This window comes from Heterodontus francisci, chromosome 16, assembly GCF_036365525.1.
Source record: "Heterodontus francisci isolate sHetFra1 chromosome 16, sHetFra1.hap1, whole genome shotgun sequence".
Lineage (NCBI taxonomy): Eukaryota > Metazoa > Chordata > Chondrichthyes > Heterodontiformes > Heterodontidae > Heterodontus > Heterodontus francisci.
Genome location: NC_090386.1, coordinates 72144657 through 72164740, shown reverse-complemented (window position 1 = coordinate 72164740; position 20084 = coordinate 72144657). Strand labels below are relative to the sequence as shown.

The window sequence follows — 20084 nt, the reverse complement described above, 5'->3', positions numbered from 1 at the left end:
GTATGGGCCGAGGTTAGAAACAGGAGAGGAGAGGTCACCCTGTTGGGAGTTTTCTATAGACCTCCGAATAGTTCCAGAGATGTAGAGGAAAGGATAGCGAAGATGATTCTCGACAGGAGCGAGAGTAACAGGGTAGTGGTTATGGGGGACTTTAACTTTCCAAATATTGACTGGAAATACTATAGTTCGAGTACTTTAGATGGGTCTGTTTTTGTCCAGTGTGTGCAGGAGGGTTTTCTGACACAGTATGTGGACAGGCCAACCAGGGGCGATGCCACATTGGATTTGGTACTGGGTAATGAACCCGGCCAGGTGTTCGATTTAGATGTAGGTGAGCACTTTGGCGATAGTGATCACAATTCGGTTAGGTTTACCTTAGCGATGGGCAGGGACAGGTATATACCGCAGGGCAAGAATTATAGCTGGGGGAAAGGAAATTATGACGCGATTAGGCAAGATTTAGGATGTGTAGGATGGGGAAGGAAACTGCAGGGGATGGGCACAAACGAAATGTGGAGCTTATTCAAGGAGCAGCTAATGCGTGTCCTTGATAAGTATGTACCTGTCAGGCAGGGCGGAAGTTGTCGAGCGAGGGAGCCGTGGTTTACTCAAGAAGTTGAAGCGCTTGTCAAGAGGAAGAGGGCGGCTTATGTTAGGATGAGACGTGAAGGCTCAGTTAGGGCGCTTGAGAGTTACAAGCTAGCCAGGAAGGATCTAAAGGGAGGGCTAAGAAGAGCAAGGAGAGGACACGAGAAGTCATTGGCGGATAGGATCAAAGAAAACCCTAAGGCTTTCTATAGGTATATCAGGAATAAACGAATGATAAGAGTTAGAACAGGGCCAATCAAGGATAGTAGTGGAAAGTTGTGTGCGGAATCAGAGGAGATAGGGGAAGCGTTAAATGAATATTTTTCGTCAGTATTTACAGAAGAGAAAGAAAATGTTGTCGAGGAGAATACTGAGATACAGACTACTAGGCTAGATGGGATTGAGGTTCACAAGGAGGAGGTGTTAGCAATTTTGGAAAGAGTGAAAATAGATAAGTCCCCTGGGCCAGATGGGATTTATCCTAGGATTCTCTGGGAAGCCAGGGAGGAGATTGCAGAGCCGTTGTTGTTGATCTTTAAGTCGTCATTGTCGACAGGAGTAGTGCCGGAGGACTGGAGGATAGCAAATGTTGTCCCCTTGTTCAAGAAGGGGAGTAGAGACAGCCCTGGTAATTATAGACCTGTGAGCCTTACTTCGGTTGTGGGTAAAATGTTGGAAAAGGTTATAAGAGACAGGATTTATAATCATCTTGAAAAGAATAAGTTCATTTGCGATAGTCAGCACGGTTTTGTGAAAGGTAGGTCGTGCCTCACAAACCTTATTGAGTTTTTCGAGAAGGTGACCAAACAGGTGGATGAGGGTAAAGCCGTGGATGTGGTGTATATGGATTTCAGTAAGGCGTTTGATAAGGTTCCCCACGGTAGGCTATTGCAGAAAATACGCAAGTATGGGGTTGAAGGTGATTTAGAGCTTTGGATCAGAAATTGGCTAGCTGAAAGAAGACAGAGGGTGGTGGTTGATGGCAAATGTTCATCCTGGAGTTTAGTTACTAGTGGTGTACCGCAAGGTTCTGTTTTGGGGCCACTGCTGTTTGTCATTTTTATAAACGACCTGGATGAGGGTGTAGAAGGGTGGGTTAGTAAATTTGCGGATGACACGAAGGTCGGTGGAGTTGTGGATAGTGTCGAAGGGTGTTGTAGGGTACAGAGGGACATAGATAGGCTGCAGAGCTGGGCTGAGAGATGGCAAATGGAGTTTAATGCGGAGAAGTGTGAGGTGATTCACTTTGGAAGGAGTAACAGCAATGCAGAGTACTGGGCTAATGGGAAGATTCTTGGTAGTGTAGATGAGCAGAGAGATCTTGGTATCCAGGTACATAAATCCCTGAAAGTTGCTACCCAGGTTAATAGGGCTGTTAAGAAGGCATATGGTGTGTTAGCCTTTATTAGTAGGGGGATCGAGTTTCAGAGCCACGGGGTCATGATGCAGCTGTACAAAACTCTGGTGAGGCCGCACCTGGAGTATTGCGTGCAGTTCTGGTCACCGCATTATAGGAAGGATGTCGAAGCTTTGGAAAGGGTGCAGAGGAGATTTACTAGGATGTTGCCTGGTATGGAAGGAAGGTCTTACGAGGAAAGGCTGAGGGACTTGGGGTTGTTTTCGTTAGAGAGAAGGAGGAGGAGAGGTGACTTAATAGAGACATACAAGATAATCAGAGGGTTAGATAGGGTGGATAGTGAGAGTCTTTTTCCTCGGATGAGGATGGCAAACACGAGGGGACATAGCTTTAAGTTGAGGGGTGAAAGATATAGGACAGATGTCAGAGGTAGTTTCTTTACGCAGAGAGTAGTAGGGGCGTGGAACGCCCTGCCTGCAACAGTAGTAGACTTGCCAACTTTAAGGGCATTTAAGTGGTCATTGGATAGACATATGGATGTAAATGGAATAGTGTAGGTCAGATGATCGGCGCAACATCGAGGGCCGAAGGGCCTGTACTGCGCTGTAATATTCTTAAAAAAAAACTACCAGTCTTAGACTAGTACCTGCAGCATGAATATAGCCTAAAAAAAACCCTAACTGAGTCAAGCCACAATTAAAACTAAACAAGCAGACATCACACTATGTCATTTCATAACTAATACAAGACCTTCTGCTTTGACAATTTTTCTTCGTGTGGGATCTGTTGCTCTGTAACTTCATTATTTTTCACTGCAGAAGATGTTGACTGCCAGTTCAGTGTGGCACATCTGGCAGTAAGGAAACAGACTGATACAGCAGATGAACCACAACAAAAGCAAAATACCGCAGATGCTGGAAATCTGAAATATAACAGCAGATGCTGGAAATACTCATCAGACCAGGCAGCATCTGTGGAATGAGAAACATTGTGCTGGAGGCGAAAAAGTGGGGGAAAGCCCGCCTCTGTCTTTTCGTGCCTCCCAGAGCAATCCTCTGTTCTTTTTCAATCTAAGTTTCAGGAGCTGGGATCCCCGTCCCTGTAAAGATGGGGATCCCGCCTCCAAAAGCTGTCAGCCAATCAGAGGGCCAGTAGCTCAGTAGTATCGGCAGCACCACTGGCAGCAGTGGCCACTGCCGGTACTGCAGAGGCCTTGGACCCAGGCCCAGCACTGGGAGCCTGGACTTCAGATAAATGAGGCGGGATTGCAGGGCAAGGCTGGAAGGGGGGTGGAGGGGTGAGAAGTCATGAAGTCCAGGGGGAGGTAAAGTGGTTCCCGGTGGGGTTCCTCCCACACCACCACCCCCCACAAGCCCACACGGAATGCGCCTCGTGTTACAAGGCACCCTCCCACATGATGGAGACACCTCCTGCCGTTGGTCAGATCCCAACAGCAGTGGGAAGAGGCCCTTAATTGGCCGTTAATAAGCCACTTAAGGGCCTAATTGGTCTCTGAGTGGGAAGGCCATTGTCGGCCTATCCCACCCCCAGGAAGATCGCTTGGCGACGGGCCCTCCACTCCTGCCACCTGTCGTGATACTCCGTGCCCCCCGCCTCTGACCCCAACTCAGGGGAAGGCCACGTAAAATCCTGGCCAGAATTAATGTTTCAGGTCTGTGTGACCTTTCATCAGAACTGAGATAAAGTCAAGTCTGACGAAGAAGTCAAGAAAGAAGAGAAGACCACAACCCAATATCTCTGAAGGATCCTGTGAAGTCCACTGTGTTGATTCATCTTGTTTCTTATATTTGAAGAAAGTCTGCTAACAATAATTCTCAACGTCGCCTGAAAAGAACTGTTCTGGAAGATTCTAGTGACCTGTCTACATGTACACATAAGTTAGACTGTATGCTACTTTGGAACAACATATCTCATATGCTGTTTCCTTTAAAAATGAGCAAGTAGTTAACCCAAATGCTTTTTGTCTATAACAGAGCTCTGATCCAAAACTCCCTTTTTTTATTTTTTCGGTTAACCGGTCTACATATGTGTGTGTGTGTGTGTGAGTGTGAGATACTAAGGTAAAAAGGGACTTTAAAATTTGGTTCAGGTAAAAATGGGGCTATTAAAATTTAATGTTGGAACTTTAAAATTTCAATCTGCATGTTTATGTTTTACTTCATTAGTAGCTAACACTTGTACTATAATAAATTTTCATTTTGTTGTTCAGTAAAGAAACCTGGTTAGTGTGTTCTGTTCTGGGAAAAATAGAGTATATGATTGACCGTATCAATAAGTGGCAAAATTTTAAATAATATGCTGTGACCTGTGGAGAAGTGGGACTGAATTAACAGTGCACTTCTCTTGCCTCGGTCGTAACATTCCACAGATGCTGCCTGACCTGCCGACTATTTCCAGCATTTTTTGTTTTTAATTACAGCAGCTACTTGTACACTTAGAAACATATTTTAGAAAAACACATCTAATAGGAAGTAGTATATTTAATCTCAATGTTTCTGCGCACAAGATCTTTGTTGAAATTTGTTGTCTTTTATTGAGGACAAAAATTGATTCACTAAACTGAGAGCTTTTCTTTGGAAAACTGGAAGGGCTTATGTGTTAATGTAATCAGCAGCCAGACAGTTATATACCACATTGTCAGATCTAGACACTTACTAATTGGCCATAAATTACTTCTTGGTTTTCCAGGTAGGATTAAGGCAAAACTTTCTCTTATCCTTTCTATTATTTCCTTTTCATGAATGACTTAGAACATAACTTTAATTGAGAACCATTTGCCTCATTGCACGAAAATGCCCATATACAAATCCACAATTTTTCTGTGTACACCTGCATTTCTACCTATTTTTTTGCAATCAACTTCTATTTAAAGCCACAATCTATGACCCATTTAGCACTCATATTGATCTTAAATCCATATGGAATGTGAATACCTATTTACTTAATTTACTAAAGTTGTTTTGTACTTGTACATCCATTTTCACTATTTATAATCATCCAATAAATGCAGTGTAGATCTGGGAGAATTCAGGTTCAAACTGTATGCACTGGAAACAAGACTAGATTTTTTTGAAAAGGTTCTCATATGTTAAGTGTTCTCATATCTATACCAGGACAGGAATGTGGCCACTGAACCAATGGAATTTTAATAGAAAATACTTTTTTTTGTCCTTGTGAAATTGGTCAACTGGAGAGAAGATCTGTACCTGTTGAAAACATTAATCCACTTTCCTTGCACATTCTGTTAATGGTAACCACTGTGGCCGAAACCACACATACAACACATTTCAATATAGGCATTGGCTTGCTAATGATATACAAAGTACTCTATATGAAGGCTGTATTTAGGTGCACATTTTCACTTCTGTGCATCACAATGTTCCTGCAATTATGGACATCAACTTAGTCCTGCATCAACTGTATAATGTTTTCATTTTCTGCTACCTACAAATTATTTTGTTGACTTTCACACACCAATACTAATCTACAAAAGCACATAATTAAACCTGGTCATGTTCTGGTGGAAAAGCTGCAAATCAAATCTAGTTTTGAGGCAGAATATGGAAACCAAGCTCGTTTTTGACAGTGGATTAAAGCCACAACAATTCTGAAAAAAATGTTGCCTCACTGATTACCACAGCACTCAACGGCTGAAGTAAAGGGGTTTCTTCCATTTTTAACACTGGACATCTCTTAACTGGTGCCATGATAGCTTTTAATCATTTGATGTACTATATAAAAGTAAGAAATTCTGGTTTAAAATCACTATGCTAGGTCCAACAAGAAACCTACTGAAAGCTTCTTGAGGACTAAAGCTGCCCATGTAAGAGATAAATATATTTCAACAATGCAGCTTCAAGACCAATAGTTAATGTAGCTCTAAAGTTGACTATCAGCCCTGCAGGCCAACAAAGAAGGGCTCTTCAAACAAGAAGAGACTATTCTATTAGGATTACATTGTGTAGGAGAATTCAATGTGGTACCACAATAGTGTATGGTAAGTTCAGATAAAGGGGAAAGGTATTCCTATCCACAGATGAAAAATAAAGAAAGGGATTAAGTGAGAATGAGTTTGAAAACCTTTCAGATGGTGCTTTGATCAGGAAATATTCCTGAGGAAATATTTACTGAAGTTGTAATATATCCAAATGCATGTATACTGATCCGCACTGCTTTTAAAGTAAGCGCCTCCCCCACCAAGTAGAAGAATCAGTTCCGAGGAAGGGTCACCAACCTGAAACGTTAACTCTGCTTCTCTTTCCACAGATGCTGCCAGATCTGCTGAGTGGTTCCAGCATTTCTTGTTTTTATTTCAGATTTCCAGCATCCGCAGTATTTTGCTTTTATAGAAGAATTTGTTGGATGGATCATGTCAGTGAATAACTCAAGGATATATCTGTATTACTAGAATGTCAAAATAATCCCTAGGTCTATTAAGTACTTCAAATGCTTCAACATTGATGCTGACTTAATGGTTGGATAGCGTTCCTTGACTGTCCTCATCCAAATAAATGTTAATGAGCTCCATGATGTCTTGGCAAGTGGCTTGGAGGAAGTCCCAAAAGCAATCGTGAACTTGGACACTTCAACTTTGGAATGGAAAACTGTTGGTAATGGCTCCTGCACAGGACTTTAGCTCAAAACATTGAGTCGCTTTGATCTTGCACTCCAGAAATGGTGAAGGCAACAAGGAATTTCAGGATCCCTTTCTGGATGCTCATTGGCAGCCTCTAAATCTGAATCACTTGAGTCTGCAAAAGCTATTTAATATGGATGCCCCAGTGTTCCTATCTGTTTTCTACCTTTACACCTAGCCACTGCTTAAGTACTTGAATAGGTTTTACACCTTATTCCCCTTTGCATCAATCAGAAAAACAACCTCAAAAAGTTGATAATTTAAAAAAAAACTGCGTCTGTAAGAAAAAATCAAGCAATATACTATGGAAGCCAGATCGCTGCTATTATGTACTTGTTACCAAAAACTTAGTCTCATATTCAAACAAAAAAAACGAACAGTTCCAAAGTGCATTAAAACTTTCTTGTATAAAATGGAAACTTGGTGAAAGATGTAACTTGAACCCGCTATTTCACTAATCTGACAATTCACACTTATGAGGACCACTGAAGCCAGATCATCTGGAACTGAAGCTATGTTTTTTGCTTTATGAAATCCTTTGTGAGAACTTGGGTGTTAACCCCTCACATGCTACTTCTAGAAAACAGAATATATGTTAAAAAAGTTCAATACAGCCAAAAGTCAATTTTTGCCAAGTGTAATCAGTGCCATCCTTTGATGCAAAAATTAAATTCCATCTGCCTTTTCCATTTGTAAAGGTAGATTCAATACTCCTATTATATGAAGGGGGTTCTGCTGTTATGGCTAGCGTTTCCCCCTCAACCAATACCACCTAAAAAAAAAGACTGGCTGGCGCAGGGTGTTAAAATAGCCCTTTGTAATTTATGATGAGTAGTGATAATAAGGATTTATTGTGGTGAAGCCTATGTTCGACTGAATCTGACACTAGCTTGGGCTTACTATAGAATTGAAGACATCATTCACCAACTCAAATAGTAAATGTTTAAAATTGGAATAGAAGAGCTAAAACAGGGATTGTCTATAGATAAAATTACTGACAATATTACTATGTACCTTATATGACCCACACCTTTTTTAGTGTTAATTCAGCTTCTGCTCATCATCAGACTCAGTAACCCATCTAAATCACTTTTCCAATAGATGACAGGAGTCTTTTTTCAAGGTTATATCACATTCTTGGAGTTTGGGTCATATTTATAAATTGCTTGAAACTTGCTGTTGTGTCTTTGTACTTCATGCAAACTTCAAACAATAACTACATCCCTGTAATATACAACAAATTTGTTATTCTGTCCATGCTGCCCTTATAGCTTCTGGTTTCCTCAGTGTGAATCCCAGTCTCTGATACTCTCACTGTGGTAATCCCATAGCTTCTGATATGCTCTCTGTGACCCAGTGATAGCTTTTAGCATATCCTCTGTGAGACTCTTAGCCTTCCTTATTCCCACTGTGACACTTCCATAGCTTCTGCTAATCTTACTGTGATTCTTCCATAGCCTCTCTTATTCCCACTATGATATTTCTATAACCTATTTTACTGACTGTGGCACTCCTATAGTCTCCCTTATTCTCTATGATACTTTCATAGACTGTTATACACGTTCATAGCCAACATTATTCCCTTTGTGGCAATCAGTAGCCTATATTATACCCTCTAGAATTCTTCCATAGCCTCTTTTAATAATTCTCAGATACTTCTATGGTCTCTGTTATTCCCTCTGTCACACTCCCATAGCCTGCTAATCTTTCTGTGAGATTTCTATCACCTGCTATTCCCACTGTGATACTTCTATAGTCCGTTATTGCTTCTATCATTCTCCCAAGCCTCTGTCATTCCCTCTGTGAAAATTAAACTAATGGAAATCCAATTTGTTAGACTAAAATTGGTTGATAAGGACATGCCCGGTCCCTCAGTGGTCAGTCATGGTTCATTGACCCCTCCACACGGAAAGTAACAACACTTTTCGAAAGTGCATCAAACTTTAGATTTTTAAAAAATACATTAATCTAAACAAATATAAATCACACTTTTTACTTCTTTTGAGAAGTGTACATAGGAACATAGGAAATAGGAGCAGGAGTAGGCCATTCAGCCCCCCGAGCCTGCTTCGCCATTCAACTAGATCATGGCTGACCTTCTACCTCAATGCCATTTTCCCGCACTATCCCTATATCCCTTGATATCTTTAATAACTAGAAACCTATTGATCTCTGTCTTGAACATATTCAATGACTAAGCCTCCACAGCCCTTTGGGGTAGACAATTCCACAGGTTCACCACCCTCTGAGTGAAGAAATCCTCCTCATCTCATTCCTAAAAGCTCTTATTCTGAGATTGTGTCCCCTGGTTCTAGATTCCCCCCCCCCCCCACCCCCACCCTCCCAACCAGGGGAAACATCCTTCCTGCATCAACCCTGTCGAGCCCTGTAAGAATTTTGTATGCTTCAATGAGATCACCTCTCATTCTTCTAAACTTGAGAGAATATAGGCCCAGTCTCTTCAATCTCTCCTCATAGGACAATCCCATCATCCCAGGAATCAGTCTGGTGAACCTTTGTTGCACTCCCGCTGTGGCATGTATATCCTTAGGTATGGAGACCAAAATTGTACACATTACTCCAAGTGTGGCCTGACCAAGGCTCTAAACAGTTGCAGCAAGTGTATTACAATTGTTTATCTTGTGAGGGTAGACAGTAGTATTCTTCCAATCCTTGCATTCAAAATATATTACAAATCAATAATTTAAAAGCAAAATACTTCAGATGCTGGAAAAGTAAAGAGAAAATAGGAAATGCTGAAACTACTCGGCAGGTCAGGCAGAATCTGTGGCGAGAAACAGAGTTAACGGGCTGGGTGGTGGGCGGGCTGCCAAATGGTGGAAGATGGTTACAGGATGGGAACCCAATTCTTTCCCACCCCATGTCATTTGCCAGCAGCGGGAAAGTTGGCACTGGGTGGCCAATTAAGCCAGTTAAGTGGCCGATTAAGGGCCATTTCCACTAGTACATGGGGAGACTGCCCAGTGAAACCTTCCAGCGGGCTCTGGGTGGGGGAGCGGGGGGAATCCCTCCTTTATGGGCACTCCAATGGCCGCCCTCACAATAATAGCATCACCTGTACTCCACGACACCCTTCACCTCCCCAATCGCTGGGGCCTGGCTGCCAGGCTCTGGCTTCCTCCAAACTATCTCAACTCTCTTCAAGGGTGCGCGCCATTCAGATGTCCTCGCCCTGGAGCTGCTGCCTTAGCAGTGCCCAGGGTGAGCTGTGGCACTGTTGAAGCTGCTGTGCTGCCTGTTAATTGTGTTTAATCATATGCAGATGGAGGGTGTTAATTAGCATTTTACTTGAGTAATATATAAGGAAGCACTTACTGAAACTGGGTGAAGGTTTGAGTGAGGAGCTGCATGTTTGTATTGTTTTACGTTGTAAAATAAATGCAAGACAGAGTAAAGACTGGCTCCAGCATAATCCTTCAACAGCAGGCTTTCTGGAGCATAACATGGTAGCAGGAAATGGTTGCCTGAAGGTGAAAGTTGGAAATTAAGCATTTTTTTTTCACATAGAAAACTAAAATTCCAGTGGCTATTGTGGAAAATGGTGCAAAGCAAGTGTAAATTGTCAGGGTATGATTACCCTCCAATATTCTCGAAGTGAATCATTTGTCCAGTGGAAGAATAAAATGGATATATGAACGCGGGTTATATCCCTAAAAAAAAGAGGAAACAAGGTATGGCCTTTGCATTGCCACTTCCTACCAAAAGTAAAATCATAAATAAAGTATTTTGTGAATTGGATACTCGTCAGTTGGATACCAACCAAGGTTTGGATCTTGTGTTAGAATTCTTGGATGAGAATTACAATTAAAATTAACTATTAAATGCCTATGGGGCATGGTCAGACTTTGATAGATTTTGGAAAACAGATGGTTATTCAATGGAGGAATATATCATGGACCTTAACAGACTGTATAGAAGATCGAGGAAATTCAATTTGGAGATGTCTGGTTCAACTCTAGCGTTTAAATTGCTAGATTGTGCTAGAGTGTCCCATATGGACAGACTCCTGGTTCTAACTGGGGTTCCAGTTCTTGGAAAAAGACTTCCTGTTGGATCAGATGTCTGCTATCTAAAAGAAACTCGGGGAAACAGTCATTTCCTGCAGCCTTGGTAGAACAAATGGGACATTCTGCAGTGACACAAAGAATGGAGGACTCAATAATTGCCGGATTTCGAAATGGTCCAGATAGAGGACGCAGGCAGCAGTACAATGGAAACATTAAGGACAGGAATAATGAGGATTAAAGCACTAGCAGTCTGGCTATTGTAGCAGAAGACAGAATTGGAACAGCAATAATTGGCAAATGAATCCCAGGAATGCCCAAGGAACAGTTCGGGCCCAGCAATCCCGATATTGGGCTCCATGGTGGGCCACTGCTATTCCGATTTTCCAGCCTCGAGAGCTGAACAAAATTCAGCCCAAGGAGTTTTAGTCCTGTGATGAACTGTTAGTTGCGGATTCAGTCAACTGTGTTATGTTAGATAGTGCTTGCACACCGACAGTATGTGGAGCAGATTGGTTAAAATATTAACTGGATTCACTCAGCAGTGAGGATCGACACAAGGTTAAGGATTATAGAAGTACCACATGCTCTAGGTTTGGTGATGACAGAACAATGAAGTCACAGAAGAGAGTTTTAATTCCATGTAAAATAGCTGAAGTAAGCCACTGATGTAGTCTCTAGTGAGATATCTTTACTGTTTAGTAAATCTTCTATGAAAAAGGCACAAACGAAATTTGATATGGAGCATGATAAGGCAATTATTTTTGGACAGTTAATGGGTTTGCAGTTTACCCAGTCAGGGCATTATTGTATCCCCTGAACAAAATCTTATGTTTCTAGTCAGAGTGTCAGAGAAATATTAATGGCATCAGGTGATAAGAATCAGACAGAATAAAAGCAAATTGTCTTAAAGTTACAAAGGCAATTTGTTCACCCTTCTTGTCAAAGATTAAGAACACTGCTAAAGGATACAGGTATGATTGATGAAGAGTATACGAGGAGTATCAGAGGACGCCATCACGTCCTATTGTAAGTCTTCCACTGGCATGTGACTGTAACAAGGTAGTTGCCATGGATTTAAAGGTATGGGACAAAGACAGGAATATTTTCATTCTACATTTTATAGACCTGACAACCAAACTTAGTCTTGGTACAATAATACATAGCAAGCAAGGACAAAAGACTGATAGGGACTGGACTTGGGACATCAATTAAGTTCCTGACTGATAATGGAGGAGAATTTGCCATTAACGAGTTCAAAGACATGTGTGAAAATATGAACATCATGGTCATGAATACCGCAGCTGAAAGTCCTTTCAGCAATGGACTCTGTGAAAAAAATCACACTGTGATCAAGGAAATGCTGCATAAAATCTTAGCTGGCCAGCCAAACTGCCCTGGCATGGACTGTTCATGCAAAGACGTCGCTTCAGATGGTTGGTGGGTACAGTCCCTATCAATTGGTCTATGGGCGAAATCCCAAATTGCATTCTGCACTGTGCAACAGTCCCCCTGCTCTAGAAGGTACTACAATTAGTTCTATTTTTTTGTGCACATTTGAATGTTTTACATTACATGCTTTACACAGGCTTTTATCAAGGCTGAGTTCTTGGCGAAAATTCAGAGAGCTCTGAGGCATCGTATAAGGCCATCTGAGACAGAACTTAATTCAGGAGATTTGGTGTATTGTAAACTGAGTGTCTCTTGACAATGCACAGCATGTGCAGGGCGATCGCCGATGTCATCAGTGCATCCCAACATTTGCCAGCGTGCCAGTGTGAATCCGCGCATGTGCGTGGCGACATAATCACATAATGATGTCCAAGTGTTGTCTCAACCATCAATGGCCGTGATTGTTGCCTCCATCCCTTCAACAGTACCCTGCTCCCTCCCGTGATTGCCGCCTCAATTGCCACTTCTCTTCCCCACACCCTCCAGTGCCCATCTGCTCACTGCTGCATCCCTCAACTTCCTCCTGCGCCCAATTGCTCGCTGCTCCATCGCTCCATTCTCTCCTGCTCCTGACTGTTTGCTTCCTGCCTCGCCGCCCACCCTCTTCAGGTGTGAAGCAGGGAGCAAGCAACGGGAGGGAATGGCAAGCAGACAGGAGCAGCAAGCAGTTGGGAGTGGTGGGATGGAACGGTGAGCAAGCAGACGCAGGACAGAACGGCGGGAGGGAGCGGTGAGCAGTCGGGAGTGGCAGGATGGGACAGGAACAGGGGCAGGTGGGCGCGGGAGGGAGCGGTGAGCAGTCTGGCATGAGATGGAGCAGTGAGCAGGTGGGTGCGGGTTTGTGCGGCAAAGGGAAGCGGCAATCACAGCAGTGAGCAGGAAAATGAATATGGCGATTAAGACGGCAATTGCGAGAGGGAGCAGGGAAGAGAAGTGGCGATCATGGGATGGCAGGGGGTACTGTTGGGGGGGTTGTTGGCGGCGATCACGGGCATTGAGGAGTGAGGGGGTTTGGATCCAATTTGTTCTTTTGTGTCAACTTGAGCAGCACCATATTTATTACAGGCAGCTACCTGAGATATCGCAGACAGTGACGTTTCAGTCAATGAGGCTACATTTATGCATGTGCCAGTACTGCACTACCTTGTGGTTGCATTGTCAGCATATGCTGCCTGTTATAAAAGAGATGTTCATAGGGAATGGAAAGGCCCTGTTAACATGACAAATCATGATGGTAAGACTATGGTTATCAAACTTGGAAATAAAACTGTATGATTAATCGAGTTTGATTACAAAATATCAGAATCTGAGCAGCTGATAGAAGGAAACGAGACCCCTTGTACCTCAAATGGTCATATGTTTTGTGATGAAGGTCCTCAGGAACAGAATACAGTAGATCAAGGGTTGGATAGTGGTAATATGAGCGATCATGATGCACATGATAGAGCTATTACATCCAAGGCCAACTGCCCCGAGTAGGTACTTGGGTTACATATATTCCACAGGGGTCTAGTGAGTGGAGTAATGCAACAATTGTGGGCAATGCAGGAAAATCTACTGATAAGTTTAAATATTTGTTGAATGTTCAGGATGATGACCAAGAAGCAAGCCCCATCAACTGGCAGAATGGGGTGAAAGAGTGGAGAGTAAGAAAGCGCAGTGCAAGTTCTAATAGCGGGTCTGGAAGTGTCTCTTGCATCAGGAAATGATCACGTACTGGAGAAAGAGCCTCCGATAGTGCGAGAGGAAGATCTTACAGCATTAGACCCAAAAGACATCAAAGTGCTGGTAGAGGCTGTAGTTTGAATAGATTACACAATGAAATGACGGCTGAAGAACAGTCTCGCAATAGAACTAGAAGCAGAAGTCTTCATCATCGTGAAGTTTAGGTGGCTTCCAATAAACATGAGGCTAAACTAATAAGAGAGGCAAAACAAAAGGAGTTAGAGAATTGAAGAGAGTTTGGTGTTTATTCTGAGGTACCAGATAGGGGACAGCCAGCCTTGTCACATAGATGGATTTGTACTGAAAAAGTCCTTGTAGATGGGACTTGAAGAACAACTGGGTGATACCAATGTTAGAGTGGACTTTTCCACAGCTGGAAACTTGAAAATCTTTTTAGCTCTTTTGGCTGCATATACATGGGACTGTAGATCAATTGACATAAAAGTCACGTATCTGCAGGATATAGTTCAGAGAGAAGTGTTTCTGAAACCGCCTAAAGAGGCAGCAGATGCAGAAGGAAATCGATGGAAACAAATGCGTCTTTGGCTTTAATGACGCTTCCAGGGTGTGGTATTTCTCAGTGAGATCTGCTTTGCTGAAAATTGGTTGTGTTCAACTAAAGGCAGATCCCACAATGTTTTATTGGTATCATAAAGAGAAACCTCCCAGCATTTTCATGATGCACATTGATGATTTCTTATGGCTGGTACTGAAGAATTTGAGAAATGTGTTATTAAGATTAGAGCAGAATTTAAGATTGGGAGTCAGGCTTGTGGGGCTTTTAAATATATTGGTTTAGATACTAAGCTGAGAAGGTCTGGAATAACTTTAAGTCAACAATCCTATTTAGAGAGTGTTACTCCCATTCTGGTTAATCATGTTCGGTCATCACAGAAAAATGCTGATATATCTAAAGAGACTGAGCAATTACGAAGCTTGATTGGTCAATTAAACTGGTTGTGCACTCAGACAAGACTAGGCTAGTTTTGATGTGTTGGAGTTAAGTACTACGATGAAACACCCAAAAGTTGAGAATGCTTTAAGGGCAAATAAAACGTTAAAAAAATTAAATCTAGAGAAACATGTACTTAAGTTCCCATCTTTAGGTGACCCAAAGAATATGCAATTGGTTATTTTTAGTGATGCTCCATATGCTAATCTTGCTAATGGGTATTCAAGTGCAGCTGGTTTCATAATATCTTTGATGGGTGAAAATGGGAAATATTGGGAAGCTAATAAAAAGCTGTTAAAAGTACTTTAGCTGTGGAAACACTGGCTCTTGCAGAGGCAGTGGATAAGGGGTTCTATTTGTCAAATATTTGAAGTTAATTTCTGTACAAGAGTATGCTGAATATAAAAGATACCCATTGAATGTTATGTAGATATTTGTTCCTTGTTGATAATGTACACTCTACAAAAAGTGTGAATGAGAAAAGGTTACGTATTGACCTTGCTGGATTGAAATAAATGCTGGAAAGGAAATCTCCAAAATTAAATGGGTACATGCAAGTCATCAACTATCTGAATGTTTTATGTAAAGAAATAGTTGTACAAATAAATTGTTAGGGGTCCTAGAGGAGGGGCATCTTGCAATGCAATGCTTTGCACAGAATATAGAATATATTTTGATTTGTTTTGAAATGCTTGTGCATGTTAAATCTCTAAATTTTATTTAAAGAAAAAGAAAGAATCTGTTAATTGCATTTAATCAGATGCAGAAGGAGGATGTTTATTAGTGTCTTACTTGAGTATACATCAGGAGACACCTACTTAAACTGGGTGAAGGTTTGAGTGAGGAGCTGCATGTTAGTAATCTTTTTACTTTGTAAAAATATATGCAAGACTGAATAAAGATTGGCTCCAGCATAATCCTTCAACAACAAGCTTTTGTTTCGTTACTTGTTCCGTTACCACTCCCTTTGGCTTTTCACCATGAAATCGTTTGTCAGTCAATTTCTCCTGCCCTCAACTCTATCACAGACCTTCCCTTTTGTTGTTATTTCCACCCTCCCCACCGCTTTCACTTGCTCAAAACCTATTACATTTCTAACTTTTCCCAGTTCTGATTAAAGGTCATCGACCTGAAACATTAATTCTGTTTCTCTCTCCACAGATGCTGCTAGACCTGCTGATTATTTCCAGCATTTTCTGTTTTTATTAGAAATCATTCTTAGGCAGTCATATTGCAGCCTTACATTGAGACAGCCTCTCATCAAACAATGAAAGCTGCATTCTAAAAGGCTGGTCACTCAGCTCTGCTCTTACACAAATAAGAATACAAATAGAACTGGCATTTTAATCCAAACAGCATTCAGTATTTCAAACTCTGGATCACAGCAGTGCTCTGAAACTGTAGAACCAGGCGATGATTCATAATACCTACATAAGCAGCAGTCCATAGTCAGATAAGAGCAAATTCTCACACAAAGCCTTCTGTATAAAGAGTGCCTCTGCTGTCACTTCAGAGACATTTTCATGCAACACTGCTCGAGACACCATTCTGATCCATCACAAAATGACAGCACTCAGCATAAACAGAGGAAAAAAATCAAGCCTTTACCCTGTAGGCCTGATTTTGGATTTAATTTTAATTTTTTCAGTATATAAGAAATTCACACCAAAAGCAATTTCACTGACCACCCAGTATAGGATATGAAATTCAGTAGCCAATTGTAACACACTGGTGAGGTGTAGGTTTTAAATCCCAATTGGCGTGTGATTTCTGTCATCAGTCACAAATCTTTTGCTGCTCCACAAACAGGTGGAATTTTCCAAAGCCAACTGAAATAATTTCAAGATGTATTCAGATAGAAATAATTAATGTGCTCTTCTGAGGACTGTTGTTGTGCAGGCATTAACTACTTAATCTAAATAGGTTAAAGTCTGCCGTAAACTAGTGCAGAGTATGAGTCTGCTAAACACTCATACCTACATGTCAATCTTCAGAAAATCTACTCAGCCCAGCTCGTAGCCTTTGAAAAGGAGTAAAGGCAAGAAAACAGCCATTAATGGCAAATTTGCAATCAAAGAATTCAAATGCGGCATAGTGACACAGCATGTTCAAGCACACAGCATCACTACAAGGCATCTTGTAATGAAATTGCATGACATTTCAAAGACTCAATACTGCTGAGTTTATGATCTCAGTTGTGTCACTCTGGGAGATGCCAGGTGGCAGCAAAGTACTTCCCCACAGAGGAGAAATACCAGAGTAATCACTGAATCATTCATGCGCACCTTCTAGGGTCTGGTTCAGAGCAGCACTGGCAGATGACTAGGAAAGGATCGTCCATTCACTTTTGCAGCTCCAGCTGTCTGTGGCCTGGGATGCTCATGACAAAAGTTGAGAAAATAAATTGAATAGATAGAGATTCATGAAGTCAGAAGAATAGTTAGAAACCTCTTATACATCGCAAATGTGTCCTGGCTTTGGAAGCAGAGCAGAAAAGTTTAGTTTAAGGCATCTGAGCTATGAGGAAAGGTTGAAGAGTTTGGAATTGTTTATTGAGAAAAAAGTGATTTAGGGGAACATTATTTAAGATCCATAAGGGAAAAGATAAAGTGAGCCCCAATAATTTGTTTGCAATTGTCACAAACTCTGGAACAGAGGCAGGGGGCCTGAATTTAAGTTGGCTTGTCTGGAGTAAATGGGGCAGTAGTGGCCCAAAAATGGTAGTGGTTCACTTACTGCCCATTTATGCTAACTCTCTTGGAAAGGGCCTTCTGATGAGTAGCCCTGCTTTCATAAACAAATGGAGGTACTCTATATAGGACCCCAATTACAATTTTAAACAACAGATGAGTGTGTGTGGTGTGGGGGAGAGGGGAATACTCTGTGAATGCTAATCAATTTGTTCCAGGTGGTAATTTAAAAAAAAACAAATCTTTTTTGTTTTCATTTCTTTCGGGCCTGGAACAGGAGTGCTCTTTCAGGCTCCACAAGAATACTGTGGCCACTGCTGCCCTGGCTTCATGCACTCGGTGATGATTCACAACCTCCCAGGACTTATCTGCCTTTCAACCGGCTCGCTACCTAGACCAGCCAGTTATCCTCCACTGGCTCACTGGCAAGCTGCAGCATAATTCCCATTCGGAGTGCACAGCTCATTGGAGCTATGCCAATCAGGCCTGGGCCATATTGATTCCATTGGCCCAATAGGCAGTTGGCTGCCCATAACCTTGGGGTAGAAGAGGGAAGATGCATAGACATTTTAGATTTAGTCACCTTTTGCAGGGGTTGGTGACCATATGGAACAAAATGCTCACGGTTACAATACAGTGTGAAAACACTTAAAGGAGAAACGAGCAGTTATTTGAGAGACAAAGTCATTAAGAGTTAATAAATTTTGGCACCAGTCACATGGACTGCAGAGTCTTTTCCAGTCCTGTATTTTTCTATGTTTCTAATTATTTTGTAAAAAAGATCAGACACAAGGGTACATCGTGACTTGGCATAAAACGTATATCTGTGTGCGTGATATTCTAAGTATTTACCAATCAACCTTCACATAATAGAAAAGAGGTTTCTGCCTCTAGATTTCAGCTAAGGTCATTGGCCTGAAACACTGGGCTGAATTTTAGGAGATGGGAACGGAGGCAGAGGACGGGCCCATAAAATTGAGTTGGAAGGCGGGGGTATGGAGTGCCCCAGACCAACTGAGGCACTTAAGTGGCCACTTAAGGGCCTCTTCCCACCTCCAACTCAATTTAATGGAAGACGGAGGGGTCTGCTGCTGTGGGAGACGCCACCAATGAGGTCAGGGGAGGTGGTTGGTCTCTCCTTTGGGGTGATCCAGGGTCCTCGGAGGCCCCCCACTGGCAGCAATTGCCACCCATTGGGAAGGAACACCCCCACCCCACCCCACCCCATCGCCAGGACCTGCCTGAAAGGCCATGGAGACCCTGACCCCACTCACCTTTCCCGGCATCTCCAACATCCTCGGTACTGCAGGGCCTCCACCAGTACCGGCAGCGCTACTGGGAGTAGTGGCACTGCCGATACTGCAGAGCTGCCGGCCTTCCGATTGGTTGGCAGCTCTGCAGGCGGGAGCTCATCACTTAAAGGGCAACATCTCTGACGGCGATTGGTTAATTGCCTGGTGCTTCTCCTCCCACCTTCAGCCTGCCGCTGGAACCCCCGTCACAAGAATAAAATTCAACCCATTAACTCTGTTTCTCTCTCCATAGTTGCTGCCTGACCTACTGAGCATTTCCAGCAATTTCTGGGTTTTTTTGCCATTTTATCTGTATTGGTTGTTCAATGAAATACAAACTCATCCATTTGTTCACACTGTACCATGCAATGTGGCACTGAAGAATATAATGCATGCCTAAGAAAAGCATTGTCAAATTGTTTTCCATTACTATGCAATCGAAAGCTCCTGAAACTCTGATGTGCTTCAAGTAGCAGAACCTGCAACACCACATGGAGGCCTGAGCTTCACTCAATGCCCTATGCGCATGACAACGTACAGTGCAAGTGATAGCTTGCACTGGATGCACTGTTGATGCTTATAAAGAATCCCACGTTTTATTGTAATGAGCAGGAAACCTCACAATTTTCCTACAATACCTAAACTGCACTTTATACACTCAGCACCCATCTCTTCAAAGACCTGATGAAAGATTGCACTACTTATTGTTGAGTGGCTCACTCTTCCAAATAGGGCTGCCCTTCATTAAACAATCTCGTTCAGCATGCCTTCCAACATCTGATCTGTGCATCAGGCAGTTCTGCCCAAAGCCATTGTTTACACAGAAAATAAGCACAGATTTATTGGCAGCCAACTGCTCTTGATCAGCTAGTGGCAACTGACAACATACACACAGCCTCACTACTTGTCCACTGCACCATGTGCTATGTTCTGGCAGAGTACCTACAATATTTAAAATATATGATCTTGTATTAAGGGGAAGCACCAGTGCAAGTGCAGCACCTGATGCTCTGCGGATATGGCACTTCTGTGCCAAGATTGTAATGTCTGCCCCCTTGTGTGCCACAAAATTTTAATAAAGCAATTCAGATACGAAGGGCTGGATTTTCAGCCTCCACAGGGGCTGGGATCAGAGGCAGGCGGGAACTAAAAATAGCACTCCCAGCCAGCGTGCCAGTTCCCTGACTCTATCCCGCCTGGGTACTGCCTGTGTGGAGTTTGCAAGTTCTCCCTGTGACTGCGTGGGTTTTCGCCGGGTGCTCCGGTTTCCTCCCACAGCCAAAGACATGCAGGTGATAGGTAAATTGGCTGTTGTAAATTGCCCCTCGTGTAGGTAGGGAATATGG

The 20084-nt window shown here is 42.4% G+C and overlaps 1 protein-coding gene across 5 annotated transcripts in view; it reads right to left on the bottom strand.

The window, feature by feature from the left end:
- Positions 1 to 20084, bottom strand: part of LOC137378196 (DNA (cytosine-5)-methyltransferase 3B-like) — a 313202-nt gene that overhangs the window by 103972 nt on the left and 189146 nt on the right. The window lies entirely within an intron of this gene.